The sequence below is a fragment of the Ambystoma mexicanum genome, chromosome 11 (assembly GCF_040938575.1).
Source record: "Ambystoma mexicanum isolate Mex_15411 chromosome 11, UKY_AmexF1_1, whole genome shotgun sequence".
In the NCBI taxonomy this organism is placed as follows: Eukaryota; Metazoa; Chordata; class Amphibia; order Caudata; family Ambystomatidae; genus Ambystoma; species Ambystoma mexicanum.
In genome coordinates, this window is record NC_090934.1 from 642,787,277 (window position 1) to 642,806,539 (window position 19,263).

General features: G+C 43.5%; 1 protein-coding gene across 1 annotated transcript in view; it reads left to right on the top strand.

Annotated features, from left to right (window-relative positions):
• Positions 1–19,263, top strand: part of ANO3 (anoctamin 3) — a 2,087,603-nt gene that overhangs the window by 1,195,630 nt on the left and 872,710 nt on the right. The window lies entirely within an intron of this gene.

Genomic DNA, 19,263 nt, shown 5'->3' on the forward strand with positions numbered 1-19,263 from the left:
GTTGGAATGACCCGGTAATTCCTCATTCAAGGACCCCAGACCCAAGTTTGGAGGCAGCCATGGCGCTAATAGCACCATGGCTACCTCCAAACTCGTAATGAGGCCCATGGATGGCGACCAGCAGGTTGAGGCGAGGTTTTGTTGGTTCAATGTGTAGCTGGGGATGCAGTGAGTTAGATGTTCCCACAGCAGTGTGATTGAGTTAGAGTCAAGGTGTCAGGCATCTTTGCTGGTGAGAGAAAGCTTTGAGATGGCTCTAAGGTGCAGGTAAAATGCTTGAAATGTATGGCATGCAAAAGAAGCACCACAGGTCTTGTGTCCGTTTGAAGGGAGTCAAACATAGTCAAAGCGGCTCAAAGAACCTCAAAGAAGCCTCAAGGCCATTAAACATGATTTCAGCTGCTCTTGGGATTCTGGGTTGTTGTGAGTCCCAATTCAGGGGCTCCAGGGCAAGGTGAGTACTCTGGTGTATTCCGACTACATGGAGATGGCTGCCACCTACAGGGGTTCCTTAACCTCCAGTGACAGCACTTGGTCCAATATCAGTCACTGCCACTGTTCCCAGGGGATTGTTCAGGACAGAGCTTTTCTCTGCCTATGATTTTTTTTGTATTCACATCTCTTAGGCAGGGGATTTTGGAATGGACTAAACTCCCATCATAGGTCCAAAAGTAAAGTCTTCTTGTTCTTGTTAGAGTCCATACATTAATCGAAGAAGGAATGTGTTACCTCCTCTCACTTTAAAGATGAAATGGTTAATGGGATTGGTCCAAAGCATCCCTGCTGTGGGGTCCGATTCCTGTTGGTGAAACAAGTGCCCTTGTCATCCATAGTACCCAGATGCAAGAAATGGAGTGGACAGGAAAGGGAACAGAACCCAACAAGAAAGCCAGATGATGGGACCTTTTTCCAGGCCTAACTTCCATCTCTGGCTACTCTACCCCTCCAAGTATCAAAGGAACTCCAGTGATCAGCACGTAGAGGGAAGCTGGCGTTATGTCATGGCAGTGCTTCCTCTGAATCACCATTGCACATAAACCTCATGTGGGATATTTCTATGCCCTAGGGGAAGGTGTACCACTTCCTGATAACTCAAAGGTTGTATCATCCTGGCTATTGTTCCACATAGACACTAATCCTGGACATCAATACACGTTAGTCCTGTCATGGTAAAGCCCTGCTATCAGTGTTAACCCTGGTGTGGTATCAAATTGATGTGGCTTCATAATTTGAATGCTCATATCAGTCACTATGCAACAACGGAGCATGGCTTATATTTGGAAATGTAGCTGCCACCAGACTGAATCAGGCAGATACATATGATAGTTTAGATCAGAGATGCAGAGGATCAATTGCTACCTCTGCCTGTAGTCATGTATTGTCCCAGCAGCTGCCAGGGAACAGCATCTGACCTATACCCCTGCCTTTTGTCATTTCTAACCTGTCACTGTCATGTCAGTAGACTGCTTACAGCAAGGAAACTCTAACTGTGGAACGAAATAGGTGGGCTGATCAGCACACCCCCATTTCAGAAACCGAATTACCCACAACATTGTATATTAATCAAAATAGAACACAGGCATGTAACACCCAGACCAAATGGTATACTGTCACAGCAGGGTGTTGGGATATGTGTATGGAAGGGGGAATGTGGTTATTGTTTATGGTATGAATTCAGTTGGATGGCACAGGTAAATGTCAAATGAGTGCATAGAAACAGAGAACGGTGAAGCAACAGAAAGAAAAAAGTTGTGGTATGGACTAATAAGTTGTACTTACATGTTTGCTTAAGACATCAGAGAGAAAACATTATACAATGCATTGGCATGAAATCAGGGTTGGTTGCAATTATTACAGAACATATATTTCTAGTAAAGTAGGAGCAAACAAAACCCTCTACAGTTTGGTGCCAATATGAAGTGCATTTATTTCCAATGCCCGAATAGGTACTAGATGAAGATGAAGGCCCTCGTATTACCAGAACATGTCCTAATTAGGGATGTGTCCATTGTCACCCAAACTCCCTCCTACCCATCTGGTGTCAAGGGGCTCATTAACGGTTTGTCTGACCCGCCTCCTTGCATCCACATCCTTGAATATAATTCCAGAACATATACAATGCCTTAAGTTGGGCAATGCTAATGGGGTTTGCAACTGTCTAACACATGAGATGAAAAATAATGTTATGTTATGAATCTCATATATAACACAAATAACAGCGAGGTAGCTTATCGGCACTAGATGGCAAAACATTTAAAAAAGACTACAATGCTCAGAAGAATACCAAATTATACATCAAGTAATTGCTGTGCTGATTTCTAAAGATGAAATGGTCTGACAGTGTTTTTAAATAGAGTGGAATAGTGTTCCAGACTGATGTCTCCTGGGTAGCGAAAACTCTGGGACCTAGGCTTCCTTTATTAAAGTATTATAGGCTGCAGCAGATGAGCGGACTTTGACATGAAGAATACAGTAGGGAATGTAATCTTTACATTTGTCTGTGATGCACTCAGGTCCGGTTCCATAAATGGTTGTGTGAAGTATACACATAGAGATAGGCTTAATTTGAATATGTGATTATCAGGGTCTTTTACCATCTTCATTTGTCACCAACTCACGCAGACACAAGCTTTGGTTGGTTTCACAAGGAGTCCGCGCAGATCGAAGATCCCTAGCGCTATAAACTTAGGCACCCACAAACACAAGCTGGCACAGGAAAGGAGTAATGGCATGAAAGAACACATTAGGTGGGATTAACACCTCTTTTGCTTGTGACACACTCACTGTGATATTCCATCTAAAATGGAACTCGTTTTGTCTTATATCAATCATTCCACATATATTGATCTAGTTTGGTTAACAAAGCTGGTTTCTTGGACTTGTTCAATCAATTCCAGTACCAAAATAAAGGGATGCTCATTCTTTATCATCTTATTCTATTTGTGATGGTCAATACACAACCTCAGGTCAAGAAAGAGATTGCCATTCTGGCTTGCGATGTAAATGATCTGATACATTATTTTGGGAGCTAGTTATCCTTTATAATTGGCTTCTTCCTGTACTAGCAAAGAATAGATATGGTGGGGGACCCAGTACGTATCCCACTCAGAACAAATAGACAACATTTGGCCAGTCCTGGCCTAGTGGGAATTCATCTTCAAAGATGCTCAAAGTGATCATAACCTCCTTTGGGAGACCAGCACTGACTATGGCCTGCTTGGGTTCAACCTTGCAGGCTGATCTCCCCTCCTATGTGTCAAGTCTACACTGTGACAGGATCTCCTATGTGTCATGTCTACACTGTGGTAGGATAAAGGACCAGCTGATATCATGGGTATATAGGGAAGGGGGGGCTCATCTGAACCTGGGGAAAGAGGGCTATCCATATGCTTTCCAGAGTCCTGCCCCAGAGGTCAGTTATTGGAGCTTGGAGGACCCTAATCTCTGTCTCCTATTCATGTACTGAGCTACCACTTTTGATATTTCAATACCTACCTTACAACATGCTGGCCAGTGTTGTCTCGCTTGCCTTTTCAAGAACAGAGCATACAGTTCACCAGCAAGACGTGCTGCAGCAAACCTCAAGCCAGTGCAACATTGTTCATTGCAGGCCAGCATTTCAAACACTCATACCACATGGGATATGAACACTTAAACAAAATTGAATTGTTGCAGGCCACCCATGCTGATTACCAGCCGATCTGCGTTTGTAAAGGAGGACTGCTTAATTTGTGCTGTATTGCTTCTGATGTCTATAACACATTCCCTGGGGGGAAGAAAGGCAGAGATGACTCGGGGAGCCAGCCGATGCCAAGAGGCAGTGGTAGGGTGATGAGGAGGAAACAAGTGGACAGGAAGAACTGGGTCAGTGTGGGTTTTTGGTTGAAGTCAAGGGACGAGATGGTGCCCTGAGAGACCAAGTGGAGGAAAGACTCCCTATGGAAGAGATCTACAGAGAGCATGTGCAATGTGAGGTGTAGACTGGTGAGAGAGCATGTTGGAAGGCTGTATATAGTGACTGGGATTAAGTGTACAGGCCAGGGAAGTTAGTGAGAAAGGTGAATGAGAGAGTGAAAGAAAGGTGACTGTGGGAGAGGTGGGATGGATCATATGCTAGAGTGGGAGGAGGGTGCAGTAGAGAGTAATGTGAGGACAGTGTAGCAGAGCGTAATGGGAGGAGAGTGTAGGAGGGAGTACTATAAGGAGAGTGTTGTAGAGAGAAATGGGAGGGGAGCATAGTATGGTGGAGAATAGTGAAACGTAGGGGAGAGTAGTAGAGAAAGGAGTGAGAGTAAAAAAGGAATTGGGAGATCAGTAGTAAGAGGAAGAACACCATATGGACAGAAATAGAAAAGAGAGAGGGAGTGAAGGGGGGGTGAGAGCAAGAGAAGGGGGAGAGTATAAGAAAGGGAAAGGAAGGAAATAACACCAGGATGAGGAATAAGAGAGCATTAGCGATAAATATAGAGTGAGACCTGGGTATTTTCAAGGCAACATTTCCTGGGATCATTCATATTGTGGGATCCCATGCTAGGACTTACCAAGACAATCCCAGAGAGATTAGGCAGATAAGGTGGTTGCCTTGAGGCCATCAACACTAGCCTGTCTTTGAGAGTTGGTGTGTTTATGATGCCATCTATGACAATACACAGAAATAAAATGATTGGTGAGGGTACCATTGCCTCAGTGCCCCAGTGTCAGAAGATCCCACCCATCATGCATTTGGGGACCTTTTCTGGCAGGAGGTTGAGAACCTTTGTCCTAATCCTCCTTAAGGTGTACTTGTATCACAGGTGCTCTTCTCTCATTTGGATGTGTTCACCGGAGTCTTCTTTTGGACTTGAGTACTCATTTACCTGTCAGCAGCATTTGTAAGTTCTTAAGGGTCTGTGATCATCTTGACCAATAGATACTGGTGCAACTCTTCCTCACAACTTTCAAGGACATATTCACATTCAATCGAACTATACATCCTTTCAAATGTGACAAATGTTTATCAGTGACCCACTGTGACAGGATCTGGGGTTGACTAGATAGCCATAGCATATTTGATCTCTATTCATTTATTTATTTATTGTGCATTTTTAAGGTGCTTATACATCAAGTACATTGGGCCTCATTACAAGTTTGGTGGTAGCCTTGCTGGTAAAACCGGCAGGGTGCCGCCAAACTTGCAATTATTCAGGCACCCGCAAATGAGCAATTACCCGGTCATTTGCGGGCGCTGGAAAAAAGATGCCCCCCATTCCTATTCGGCCCTACAGGGCTGAATGGAAATGGGGAGGTCAGATGCACCGGCACCGTTTATAACGGTTATAACGGTGCCGGTGCATCCGACATTCTGTGCTCATGGATGCCTTTCTGCCCGCCAGGTCCGACCTGGCACCCGCGAGCACAACTTGTAGTTTATTGGTCTGGGACCTATGGTACCGCCATGCTTACTGTTACCGTAGTTTCCGGACTGGCAAACTTATAATGAGGCCCATTGTGTTTCAAAGTGCCCACTGGGCAACAGGTAGGGAACATGGTAAAGAAAGCAAACATAACCATGAAAGCTAGAGGAGGACCTACTAGGCCTTGTGTGCATTCAGTAATTCTCTTTCTGAAAGGGTGGTCTGGTAATCATACACCCTTAAAAATATTTCATGGGAGATTTATAGCGAACACCTGTGCCTTTGCTGGAACAAATATAATGACATCTACAGCATCAGTTTGGCAATAATACAGAGCTGGTTCTAAGGTCATCTACGCATCCCGGCCAGCTGATGGGATAACATGTGCCTGCAGGCAGAGGTGGCATTTTGAACAGCCTGCACCACTGATCTGATGGCATGTACATTGTTAAATATAATCTATGCCATGTTGTGGCATGTTGAGTGCAAAGGGCACACAATTCTACAGCCACATCAATTTGTAATTACACCAGTGTCAGGTATGTGAGAAGAGTACTTTGGGTGTGATGTCATAAGGCAAAAGGCAATTTTACTTTACAACAATTGGGTTTTGACCCCTTACTGCAGGCTTGCTTTGGAACACTTCAGTGTTGCATTTTTCCTTTAAAACGAGAGGGACAGCCCATCATTTATTGATTCATCCTTTGGCCACCAGAACAAAATCACTGGAGCTCTTTTAGGGATATTGTCTATTCCAGAGTCCTCTGCCAATGAGGTGAAGAAAGAGGACTTACTAACCATCCCTGGGGAGCAGCAGGGTGACTACTTGTTCACCAAGGCCTAACCATGGCTGCACTGGAACTAGGACACTGTCACTGGATGTAAAGGTAAAGGAACCCCTTTAGGTTCCAATCAAGTTTCCAGGAGTGTCAGAGCAGCATAAGGACTCACCTTGTCATAGAGTCCTGGATTGGGACTCAGACCATCCCAAAGGTTGAACTTTAGCTGGAATCCTGTTTCCCCACCTCAGGCTGTCTTTGAGCAACTTTGGCCATATGCCACACCCTTTGAGCTGACACAAGACCTGTGCTGCTGCTGTGGGCACTCCACAAACTTTGATCTGCTTATCCGCATTTGTGAGTCATCTCACCAATGTCTCACACCAGTAAAGGTCACTGCCACCTCAAGTGCCAGCACACTGCTGCAGACATATACAAATCTCTGCATTTCAAGCAGTGCATCGACCCAAAAGAGCCTCATCTCAAACCGACTCGACTGCTCACTTGACTCACTTTAAGTCATAGTCGTACTCACCTACTCAACCCAACAGAAGCATCGTTTTGACCAAACTTAACAGGTGACTTGAACCTGCTGGGACCATCGACTTGTAGCATCTTGATCACTGACTTGATTTACACATAGCCCCACCTGGATCCTAACTTGACAACAAGTCAATGCGACTCACCTTTCTCTTGTGAATGCATCACGAAGCAAGACACAGACAACCGATCCCCTTTTCTTAATACAATACTTTTATTGGTCTTTATGTCAAGATGGAGTAACGCCTAACTTGCTCTAGCTAAGGTAGGATTTCCCTATGTAAATAAACTAAGGCCTGTCTGTTTCATTACGTTCAACTCAAAAGACTGTCTGTGTCCGAAAACTATACTTGCCCTCAGCACTAAAGCTATACAATGTGTAATTCTGAGCTTCTTCCAGCTCTGGCTTGGTTTCAGCTTCACCTTTCCAAAGTTCATTATAGTTCCAAAAAATCTTGGGGTTCCCTTCCCCAAGTTCAACACAATACCAAAATGTCTTAGGGTTCACTTTCCCAAGTTCAAAACAGTCCTAGAATACCTCAGGGTTCCCTTCCCCAAGTTCAGCACATTTCACAAAAATGTTGGGCTTCCTTTCCCCAAGTAGGCAGATCCTCCAATAGAAATGCTATGAGCCTCTTGAATGCTTCCAATTTTAGTTATGTAATCCACTAGGCTCTTTTGATAACTTTAAATGACTGCTTTTTTTTAACTTTGACAATTACCATGCAGCACAGCCTTTATCAGCCTTTATTTTGTTTCTACAGTAGTGGCTACTCGGTCTAGGAGCAGTTGTCGGACCACACGGTCCACCTATTACAGGTCACACAACTGTATCTGGGTTCCACTAGGGCTCATAATAAATAAGTTACCAGTAGTCCAATAAGAAGTGCACACCGGGCAAGAAGTAACACAGTTTATTACAGCTGGGCGAGCACAAATCAAACAGCACAGTGGAACAGAACTGATTGATCAGAGCTGACAAACTGTCTCACAACAAACAGTAGTTTTATACCATTAGTACAATGTTTGCACAGTTCGAAACAGTTGCACTTCAAGCTTAGCATCTTCTATGTTCCCAAGAAGCTAACTGGTTGGACTACATCATACCCCTATAGCAGGGCATACATTAGTTAGTCATGATTGGAACAAACAGACATACCCCGTTTTGGTCCATGTCCTCCCGGTGTGGTCTCACATTGCTTCCTGCTCCACCTCGCAGTTTGCAATTAGTAATTACATAATTGATAATTGTGCAGACCTCTGGTTCTTTGTTCAACTGCCAATTGCCATCACCAGAAAGGAACGAACACGAGACACCCTGAACTAGTGGGAAGAGAAACATTCACATAGCACCTGCAAGATAGTAACTTTGCAAACACTGTTGTGGACACTCTGAGGCTTGTTACTTTCCAGATATGCCAAAATGTATTGCTTGATTGGTTCAGTAACTTTGCAAACACTGTTGTGGACACTCTGAGGCTTGTTACTTTCCAGGGATGCCAAAATGTATTGCTTGATTGGTTCTTCTTGGAGCACCCCTCCATTCCATATCCTTGTTCCCATACCCGCTTTCCAAGGGGTGATTGGAAAACTGCCTTGGCTCGTATGTATACATTCCCACGAGAATTCCAGGTGACAATTTTTAAACAGTCATTGCTGCTAAAAAGGCTACTGTGAGGGATCTGTCTGCCAACCACCCTTGTCTCACAAAGCTGCCATCACCCTTGGCCCTACTTGGGGTACTTAGCCTTCCCCATTATGTACCTATCCCTATAACCGCTTTGGACCTTCAACTGTTCCTACAAGCAGAAGACCTCAAAACCCAATTGGTTCAACTTCAATATTTCCATTAGGATGAGATCCTTCACAATTCTCAATCCAAAATGCACAGTACATCCGCCTGTTTTTACCCTATCCATAAATTCGACCCGGTCAATGTTCAGAGAGGATAGAGCTCTGAAACTAGCAATTTCAGAGAATATTGTTATAACATTTGATCTATTTTAAACATATTGAGATATCTTTATCATGTAAGCTTGACATACATAATGTATTATCAACTGCACAGCCTGTAGGCTGTCTTTCCCAGAACTATTCACTCAGATGGGTTCTGAAGCCCTGTAACCATAGTTATCCTCTCTTAGACCCATATCCCTGCTTCTTGCATGCTTCAAGATGCTAAAGGGCACTCTTTCACAACAGCAAGCACTCACATGTTCTTCTCGCCACCTTTCTCTGTTTCCCAGTGTACAGACCTCTCAACTGGTGGGCTTTACTTTGTTCACAACCATAGCATTTTGCATTTTTGTCTGAGCCAGGCCAGAATAATGTCCCCAAAAGCCAGTTACCATTAATCAAACTGACATTTTGTCCCAGCTCCTGTGGGGGCAACAAGGGACCTAAGCGGACCACCAGGGATGGGGTGTTTGACCTTCCCAGGTGTGCTACCGCAGGGGTAATAGACCATTATGTTGCTAACATACCGGGGTGGGGAGTATCCCCTTTACTCATTCCGGTGTCAGCCCCCACCACTTACTCAATCTGTACAGCCTCAGTCTGTACTGTCATGTTTACAGAGCCGTGCTCTTCTTGCGTACTTTGTGAGCCACTTTCAACCTGGCAGTACATAGCATTCACACTCCGGCCCTGACCAATGCTAACTTCACATTCAGTTGGAACATTCAAATGATCCATTGTTGACTCATTCTCAGCTTGAACCTGATCTATGAACACAGGGGTATTGGAGTCAGGGCCATCTTAAGCACTTTTGGGGCCCAAGGCACAGACATCTTTGGGGCCCTGCGCCAACAACTCAAAGGAATTAAGTGATCAATAATATCTTGTCACACACCCCCATGTCACGATCACAACCTATAGGTTGATATGCTGCCTCACACCATTCAAAATAAGCATGTTTACTCCCTTTAATTCCCCTTTACCATATTTGTTCTTGCTCTAATCAAAATGAAAAACAAGCAGTATTTGAAGGCTAACATTATCAGTCTACAAACAGGTTACTTTTGTTCTAGTATAGATACAAGAAACCTTTATATCATCCAGGAAGGTATGTAGCCTGTAGTATTAATGCAGGGCTGCATGTAAAAGGTGCATGTAACCCAAAATTATATGATATGATATGATAGGTTATTTATAATGCGCTTAATACCCAGAGGTTTCTAAGCGCGGACCCGTGGATCGAACCTGTGTTGCTCCATGTCATCTTGCTTCCAAGGCGAGCATGTTGGCCCTGAGCTATCCTCCCGAGATGAGCTATCCTCCTCTATAACTCACATTAGCTGCCTCACAGAATGCAGAAGTGCTCAAGCATGGATAGAGCAGACCAATTGGAAGTAGAAAGCTACACATATCATTGCATGGATAGTGGATGCAGGTTAAAAGCTACCAGGAATGTGTCTGTATCCAGACAGACTGAGATTAGAAGTGGGACATGGTTTTCAAATAGTGTTGCCATTAATGATCAAAGGAACACGTGCCTGTGGTGTGCAATATATCAATGCTCACTTTTATAGTGGAAAAATCACTATAGCCAGTGAAACCAGGAGTGGGGCTTTTTTAAGGTCATACCCTGAGAAGGAAATCACTCTGAAGGGCTGACAATTTTGAAAGGTTTAAGGACTGACAATTTTGAGAGTTTAGGCAATAATTGGTTGAGCGGTGATATAGGATTTGTAGCAACTTTCATTTCCATTTCTTACAATGAACTAAAATAATCTCATTTTATAAAACCGATTTGGAAAGTACACAAATCATATTACCAAACATGACAATTTTTAATAACATAATATTATTGAAGTGTGTTACGCAAAATGGGAATTATTCTAGCTTCAGTCTCTCCGTCAATAAGGGAAGTATACAAGTACCAGCATACCAATCAATGTGATTTAACAGATTTAATCTGGGTTTGTCTTTTGTATTTTAAAGCTTTAAATACTTCCAAAACACTGGCTGTGAAATGATCATGTAGAAACGTACAGAAAAACCTTTGACCTTTACAAAAAAGCAAACTTTTTTTGTCAAACGAGCATATTGTAAAATAAGCTTGCCTGAGCCTGCTACATCTGGTCCTATCTCTTCTGTCTACCGCCCCTTCCACTCAAATGGCCAACATAAGAAGCCAGATAAAATAATAGGCTAAACAATGCCACCAGTATGTGAGAAGGCAAACCTCACGGAAGACAGCACAATAATGTAATAGATATTAGATGATTTGACCAGGATCACTGTATCATCTGTTGGCAAAGTCAGGATACAAGAATGAACGCTTTGGTTCCACAGTCTTGAATGTGGACACTTATTCACCTCTTGGACCAACAGTTTATGCTCATCGTTGGAGGTGATTGCCTAGGTTTTACAACACCCCATTTGACCAATTTCTAGATCTTCACCATATGAATGACTTGTTAGATTTTATAGCAACCCCTATCTGGTGCAGGTACATTGCTGATGAGAACACCTGTTGTGCTGAAAAACCAAGTACATATGCAGGCAGGTTAATAAACTTCAGACATAGGAAAGGCTCAACCAGCAATGCTGGAATGTTTGAATCTAATCTTCCATATGAACACATATTTATGCAATAAGTGCTTAACACTTTGAGCTAACTTCTGAACCATTGTGGCACTTCATTATCAATATGCATTTCAACTTTAGCTATTGCACCTGATCAACTTAATTCCCACAGGATGGAAAGAATGCTGCTGAGTTGTGCCGTTGGAAACACACAAACTATGTATACCACAGTGAACACAGAAAGCATTACATGATGAATTGATCAAGGCAGATGTACTTGTCAAAACAGACAAGCAATAGGTTTAAAGCCTCAGCAGCACACCATGAAATATCCTGACATGTGCTATTTAAGTCTGGTGAACAATGGAATCTTACTTCTTTAGATCAGGCAGCCTTGTGGGGGCCAGGGGCAAGGGCCCCTTTTGCCCACCCATAAGACATCTCTGATTGGAGTATGAAGAATCTTTTTTGTGGGCTGAATGAACAACCGGTTCAGAGACTTTCTGATAGTTAAGTTGCATAAAAAAGTGTGTGATGAGGCTACTTTGTATTTACTAGCCTTTACATTTTTTTGATTTCTTTTTCTTCCTCCAACCTTTATGGCTAACATAACACCCGACCCGAAGTGCCCTCCAGGGGGTCCTCTTTGTCCACTCCCACAACGTTTTGAACTGCTCTTGACCCTTATCTGTGAGGGAATGGAGACCTCCTCCCCCACCCACTGACCATCCCACAAACCCCAACAGACAGTTCTACTTGAATAGTATAGACAGATTTGTCCTTCCAACCACCACTCCCTCATCTCGATCGTCTACCATTAGAAGCCCGGTGGTATTCAGTAGAGTTTGTGACTCCCTGTTGGCCGTCTGAGGGGAGTGTAAACAGGGGCCCTCACCCATCGATTCCACTTTTAAGTTAATCTCGCTGAGGAGCCTTAACTTCATCACAGATTTTGTCATAAAGATCCACAAAGGAACTGAGTACCATGACTAAGGCAGACACGATCGGTGAGTTAAGTCTTATTCGCTCATCAACCTCCTGAAGTGTGTGATGCAAAGAACCTTCCACCCTCAGTTCTCATCTCCCGAACTTCCAAACGTGTTATTATTCATAAGGTTAGTCAGTTTGGTGGGAGATCCAATGGTAGAAGCATAACAAGTTTGCTGGACGAGAATCACAGACGTGCATACTTCTGCTCGTTTGAAAATGTCAGATTTGGCAAATTCGATCATACTAAGGTCATTTACATGGGACCGAACAATAAGGGACTATTGGGAAAACAACTTGGGCAGAATGAACCACCAAAATGACTGTTTTCCGGGAGGAATATATACAGATCCCTGGGCAGATGGGGGCCCCGTGGCTTAGCCCCGGCCATACATAGCCTGGTTTCTCCCACGTTATGCAGCAACTCTGCCACTATTTCATCTTCAGATAACTCATTGCGATCAGAGGTTCCCCCGTCGCTAGGCCAACAGTTTGCAGTCTCCACTTCTTGAGGGCCTTGAAAGGCTGAATGCAAATTGTGGATTGACTCTGCAAACCCATGTGACTAGCCAATTCTCAAGGGCACCCCCCCGGACAAACGTGACCCTTTGTTTGGAGTTGGTAGGACATGAAATATATTACCTTCACAAAAGTTAAATATTAGGGTGGACTTTCTAAGGGCCAGGTCAGTCTTAGTTCAAATTTCAGTCGGAATGTCCAAACATGATAAGGCTGGAAAACGAGGACCACAAAGCACTGAATCCACTCACTGATGGAGATCAGCTCACTCCACTCCACAGCCTGATAGCTGTTGGGGAGCGCTGCTTCAGGAACTAAGGGGAGAGCTGACCTGCATGCCACAGCACAGTGAGCTGCAGCGGACCACAGCTGACCACTCTTGCACCACTCCATGCAGTGCTCCGCGCGATTCTGAGGCTTTTAAAGTAAGTTTTCCCTTCACTGTCACAGGGTCAATCTTCCCAAAAGAAACAGTAGAAACACTCTACAATACACGTTATGTGCTGCAGTTGACCACTCTTGCCCCACTCAGCGCCTCCGGCATCTAATAGCAGTGCCTGAATAATGCGAAATAATTATACACAACCCAAAACTGTTGGCTTTGTCAATGCTTGTTTTTAACAGGACTTCAGTTAAGGGCACGCATAGTGCTTATAAATAGAGTGGCTGAAGCCAGAATTGGGTAAACCATTTGTATTACACTAATACCATGTTTATAACTTCAGTTAAGTCATTAACTCACAACCAATACCTGGCACTCCTTGCCCACCGCATTACCGTTCTCTGCCCAACTTTCAGCGCTATGCAGATGACACCCAAATCATTTTCTAGCTCCCTTCTGCCACTTTTTCTCCTTCTCTCATCTCTGTCTGTCTGCTATCCAGGAGTGGTGTGACACCAATGATCTCTGCCTTAATGCCAGTAAGACTGAAATTCTCCCAATCGGCACACCTGCTCGATCCTTTCCTGTCGCTCTTTTGCCGGCCACTCCTGGCCCTCTTCCTGCTCCCACCTGTGAGGCTAAAAACCTTCAACTCCACACTCTCCTTCTCTCCTCACATCTCTGATATCTCTAAGAAGTCACACTGCCAGCTGCACCTCCTCAGAGGTATTCTTCTTTTCCTTTCCTTCCCCCAGAAGCTCACTGTCTCCAGAGCTCTGGTTTTCTCTAGGCTAGACTACTGCAACAGCCTCTTTCTAAATCAGCCTGCTTCTACTCTCCACCCTCTCCACCCTCTGCAACTCATCCAAAACAGGACTGCGAGACTTGTCCTTGGCTTCAAGCCCAGGGATCGTACCTCTCCAGTGTAACAGAATTTACGACATGCCACACTCCAGACCAGGACTCTTATTATATTTATTTATTCCTAATATTCAAATGCAAAATCAAACAAATCAAATTTAGGGCAGCAATCACCAGAGTGGTGATAATATGCAGCAAAATGTTATAATACACTTAATTAAACTTTATGACATCCGATACATCAATATAAATATGAATGGAAGCAAGATCACTTTTTGTCACTCTAATAGATTGCCCTTTTGTTATGCACTCCCACTGCAACACTTCCCCAAACACCTGCTGACCAAGTTATGTGTGGATGGAAGGGAGTAGCAAGGAATCAGAAATAAGAGGGTACAATCGAATTTTATTTTCAACCTACCATCCCAGAATGGGAGGCCAACACGAAAAATGAAAACCTTGAAAAGGGGCAAAATGGCACACTCAGAGTTCATTAGAAACTTAGAGATCAGTTTACATTTACGGTAGAAGAGATGGGATGGGAATTCATGTGGCTGTACTAAAGAGGCAAGCAAGCTTACAAGCTACTGGGCAGGGAACTAAAGCAACATGAATACATGTGAGAAAATGGACTTTTGGAAGGAAAACAATGCAGAAAATATCACCTGTGGAAAAATTACAATTTATTTTTCTACACAGACTTTAAACAAGCAAACAACTATGAAAATAGGCTAATAGTCAAAATCGGAAATCGGTTCTTATGATGGGGAACAAAAGCATATTGCAGATAGGTTAATGAATTGCAAGGATGACTCTTTATGGGGTGACAGTATGGTTTCTCTATAGGAAATGTAAATCAGATTTCTGTTAAGGAAAAAAATTACATGGGCAAAATCGGTTTTGATAGTACAATGACAGGTTCTGAGACTATATTTTAGTGGCTAGACTATTAAAGAAAGACACTGCACGCAAGAGGGTTAATATGTGATTTTAACCGTCTCACACTGCATTCCTCTTTATAGGGGAATTAATTACTTTTTCTCAAAAATGGTACTAAGGACTTACACAGGTAACTGAAATAATTTGAAAAGAATTACGCTAACACACAGAGACTAACACAGATTCTTCTAAGGACAGGATAAAAATAGCATGCTGACAATTTGGGAAGTTACAAGGGTTCTTATGGGATTTGTATAGGATTTGGACAGAATGAAAGTTAACAGAGTGGGGTAGGCATTTTTTGGTACTCGGGAGGGTGATACTTACAAAATGCATTGAGTTGGGTAATTTTGACAGGTTACCGGGTCCCTGCATGGCGAGGAAAGAATCTGGCCACTGAGAGGCAGCTGGGCTCTCCTTTATGGGAAAAGCTGGGCAACAGGGGTCTGGTCACAATGGACAGGGGGATGCATCAGCTGGGCAAAGGGTCTGGTTGCTGGATTCTCCCAAAGGGATCAGCAGTCTTTCCTCCTTTTCCCTGAATTATGGGGATGAATCTAGTTCTGGATAGATGGTTCTGGATAGGTGGTTCTGGGTCAGCTAATTCTGGACCTGGTTATGGAGTCTTGGAATTCTGCAAGGTGCATTTTGAATATTGAATCTCCCTGTGCCTCCTTACCTACCTCTTATATAGCTAGCATGACATCAGAGAATTGTTTTAATATGGGTCAATGTAATCTGGACACACCTCTTCACTAGGATAGGTCAGGCTTATACTATCGCCTCCTCTCTATGAGCTGGTTGGTTTGAAGGAAGTGACCTCCCCTTAGGTGTATGCATTATGACGCCTTTTGTCCCACAAGCCTAATTTTTCACAAAAAGGAGTTATGGAATACAACTTTATATCTACAATAATCACCATCATAAAAATCAGATATTCAGATCCCATATTTTACAAGCAATTGGCCGGTTCGAATGCCAATTCTGTGCGATACTGCTTCATCCTCAGGCACAATTTTGCTATTTTTAGGAGAAACAAAACACCTAAAAATCTACAAATGTTTCCATATAGGCATACTATCATTTATCAACTTTCCTCAAGTTTCATGTCTACGCCATGTATGATTCACACTGAAATACAATTGTTCTGTCATTCCAGTTCACCATGGGCTACAAGGACACACCTAGTCTCATTCTGTGTGTCTAAAACACCCATAAAAACTGTCACAATATCACATTACTACTTGTTCAGGGTATTGAAAGAAATGTCTTAAAGTAAAAAGTCCACTGAAGTCTATGGAGGGGATTTGTCACTGTACGGGTGGTCCTTCAAATCTCCACAGCCAATTTTCCCTCTCTGCGCCAGTCTGAACAACAGGGTTACCACGGCACCCTTTGATCCTAGGCAGTTGAAGCTGTATAGGGGTATCGAAGAAATTCACACTTCTTTGTGACAGTGCTAGTTCCCCAGGGTCCATTGTCCCTTGCTGTAGAAATACCAGCCAGTCTGACGAGGTCACAAATTTCCACATGTTGGCCCTTTCATATTTGTGGAGGGGCTTCCTAACCCATGGGGGCTGGTACCTTTGAAATGCCTGCCTAAGCCAAACTGGTTCTGCTGTTTTCATTTTTTTTCTCTTTCTTTCACATAAACCAAGTCTTTTTGGGACTAAGTATAGTAAACATTTAAACCAAACCCCATCCCCACACATAGACTACTGTTCCTGTGCGAGTAATGGCATTCTTTCACATTTAGTTTTCAAAGTATCGTTTCCCTGCTTTGCAAAAGCGGGTGTTCTTTTTAGCTCATATTCATTTCACAAAATGTGGTTTCTTTGGCATTGATTTTCTGAAAGGCTTTTACAGATCAGGTCAATTTCTGAGCACAGAAATATGCTTGCAAATAGTTTTCTTAGTAATTGACACATGGCAAGGGAAAGCATATTTTCTTTGAAGTTCCTTGTATGTGTTAGTTTGTTGCTGAATGAAATACGAGCCATGCCCATTTGATGCAGATTTTCTGCTCCTCATGGACTTGATTTGATTTAAACAATCCCGTTCTACCGGGCTAGTTTGATTTCATGGTATTCAAATACAATACCCAGGCAGGGCTGTGATGAATGGAACACATTGTGTGCTGTTTAAAATAAAAAGAGACACCAGTGTGATGCCGTCCAGAATGCAGGTCATTTTCTGGTGCAGCCTAGAGTTTTTCACTGACATAAAGCAAATGCAAGGCCATTCTGCCTTTAAGTTATTTTCTCCGGATTCATGTAGAGGACAACAACATGCAGCCATTCTTGGGGTGGCTGTCTTTAACTCTCGCCCCATATGTGCTCAGCAGGCCCAGCACAGCCTTTTTATATGTAACTGCTGAAATGCAGTTTTGTGATGCAGGGGATTCCTGTTGGGGCTGGTAAATGTACCCCACACCAGGACTGAAATCTCTGCACTGGCTCCCAGTGGCTGTGAGGATTAAGTTCAAAACCCTCTGCATTGTTTGCAAGGCTTTCTGGGGCCTTGGGCCTCAATACCTTCAACTCTCTCCTCCTAAATATCTTCCTTCTCGAGCTCTTCGCTCATCTGCCTCCCAACTCCCTCAGGGTCAATCGCTTCTCCAAGCCCAGAGTTGGTAGCAGATCTCTATCTTCGGCAGGGGCCTCCCTCTGAACAGCCTCCCTGCCTCCCTGAAACTTGAGGAGAACCATCTCTGGCACCTCAAAACCTTCCTCTTTGCTTCTAATTTCTCTCCTCCTCTCCCCTGCTGAACTCTTGGCTGAAACTGAACTGGTCACCTGGCCACCCACTGATCTCGGGCCCAGGTCCCCTCCCGCCAGTTGCACACCTTCACTGCCTCCCTGGCATCGCTCGCTCGTGGGGACTGTTTGCTGTATCCTGAGAGTCCCTGACCAGCATTTGACACCTGATGTCTGCACTTACCGCTGCACTTACCACCAGCTGGCTGCACCTTTTACTTATTGCTTTATTTATTTGATTTACTTATTTTTAATGTCGATCCCATGTACTGCACTGCCCCTTCCTCCTTTCCCCTGCACTTTTCCCCTTCCCCCTCCCCCTGCACTTGCACAATCTCAACGTCACCTGGCTTAGTAAGATCATTGTCTCTGTCTTCCCTCTGTTCCCCCTCCCTTGCCTTGTTGTGCCTTGAAACACTTGTGTATAGGTGTGTTATAAATGCCATATCATATCATTTCATACCACATCATATCATATCAAGACTGATTTGAAAAAACATTGGCAAGCACATTCAGTTTGAAGTTTGATGGTAAGGCTTTATAAAAGAGAGCTCAAAGAGTTACCATGAGGAGGTGTTTTGGACGGGGAGAGATAGGAACCGGGAGTGAATGGCCAAAGAGATTAGCATGGCCACGGGCAGTCAATGTGTGGGCAAATACCAAACAACACCTACAAGCTTTGTTTTCCGAGCGGTCTCAGATGCTATTTTTCCCTATCTGTAGCCTAATGCAATAGTTTCGGCTAAAGCACTACCTTATAGCCCAAACTGAACATGGCCTGAACATGGCAATCAATAAACGCTGTCTATCTGCCTGTGATTACTTCACAAAACTGACAACAAGCTTTGTATTGATAAACGTCAATGGAGTATGTATAAAGAATGAACATTGTACTCCTGTTTATTTTTCTAGCCTCTACTCTAGACCTGGTCCGCAGAAATGACAGAAAACCAAACTCTTACCTCCTAGGAACACCACCAACGTAAAGGGATAGACATTGGCAATCAATGAGAAAGGCCGCTCTCCAGTGACCATGTGTAGACATCTGGCACTGTTTACGTACTGAAGTCGAAGGCCACACTGTGTTAAGCACTTATGTTGATTTTAGTAAACACTCTATTCCTTGGGCTTAATGAATATGATGAATGTTAAGGCATCGCGAGTACAGGTAATGAAGACTGGAAATGCATAATTAATCAGTACTATTAATGACAGTGTGAATGGATTTCACACACGCCAGGCAACAAGGGGAGAGCGGCATAAATAATAGCGAATTGTTTGAGCCTACTGGTTGCTCCACGATGGTACTTTTGCATTCTTTGTATATTTATATGCGAAAAATTCCCTCATATCATCCCACATTTCTGCTAATAAACATTCCTGTCAGGACGTCATTCTAGCCACCTTTAACAGTCATAATTACTTCGTCCCGCACCGTACGCGTGCGTGTTTCAGATTTGTCACTCACTATGTTACTGTCAATATGTCCAATAATGTGGGCACCGTGTTGATAACAAAAAAAAACGGTGATGAGGGCAGGGCAGAGCCCTATGCTGACGTAGTGCTTGGTATGCTGC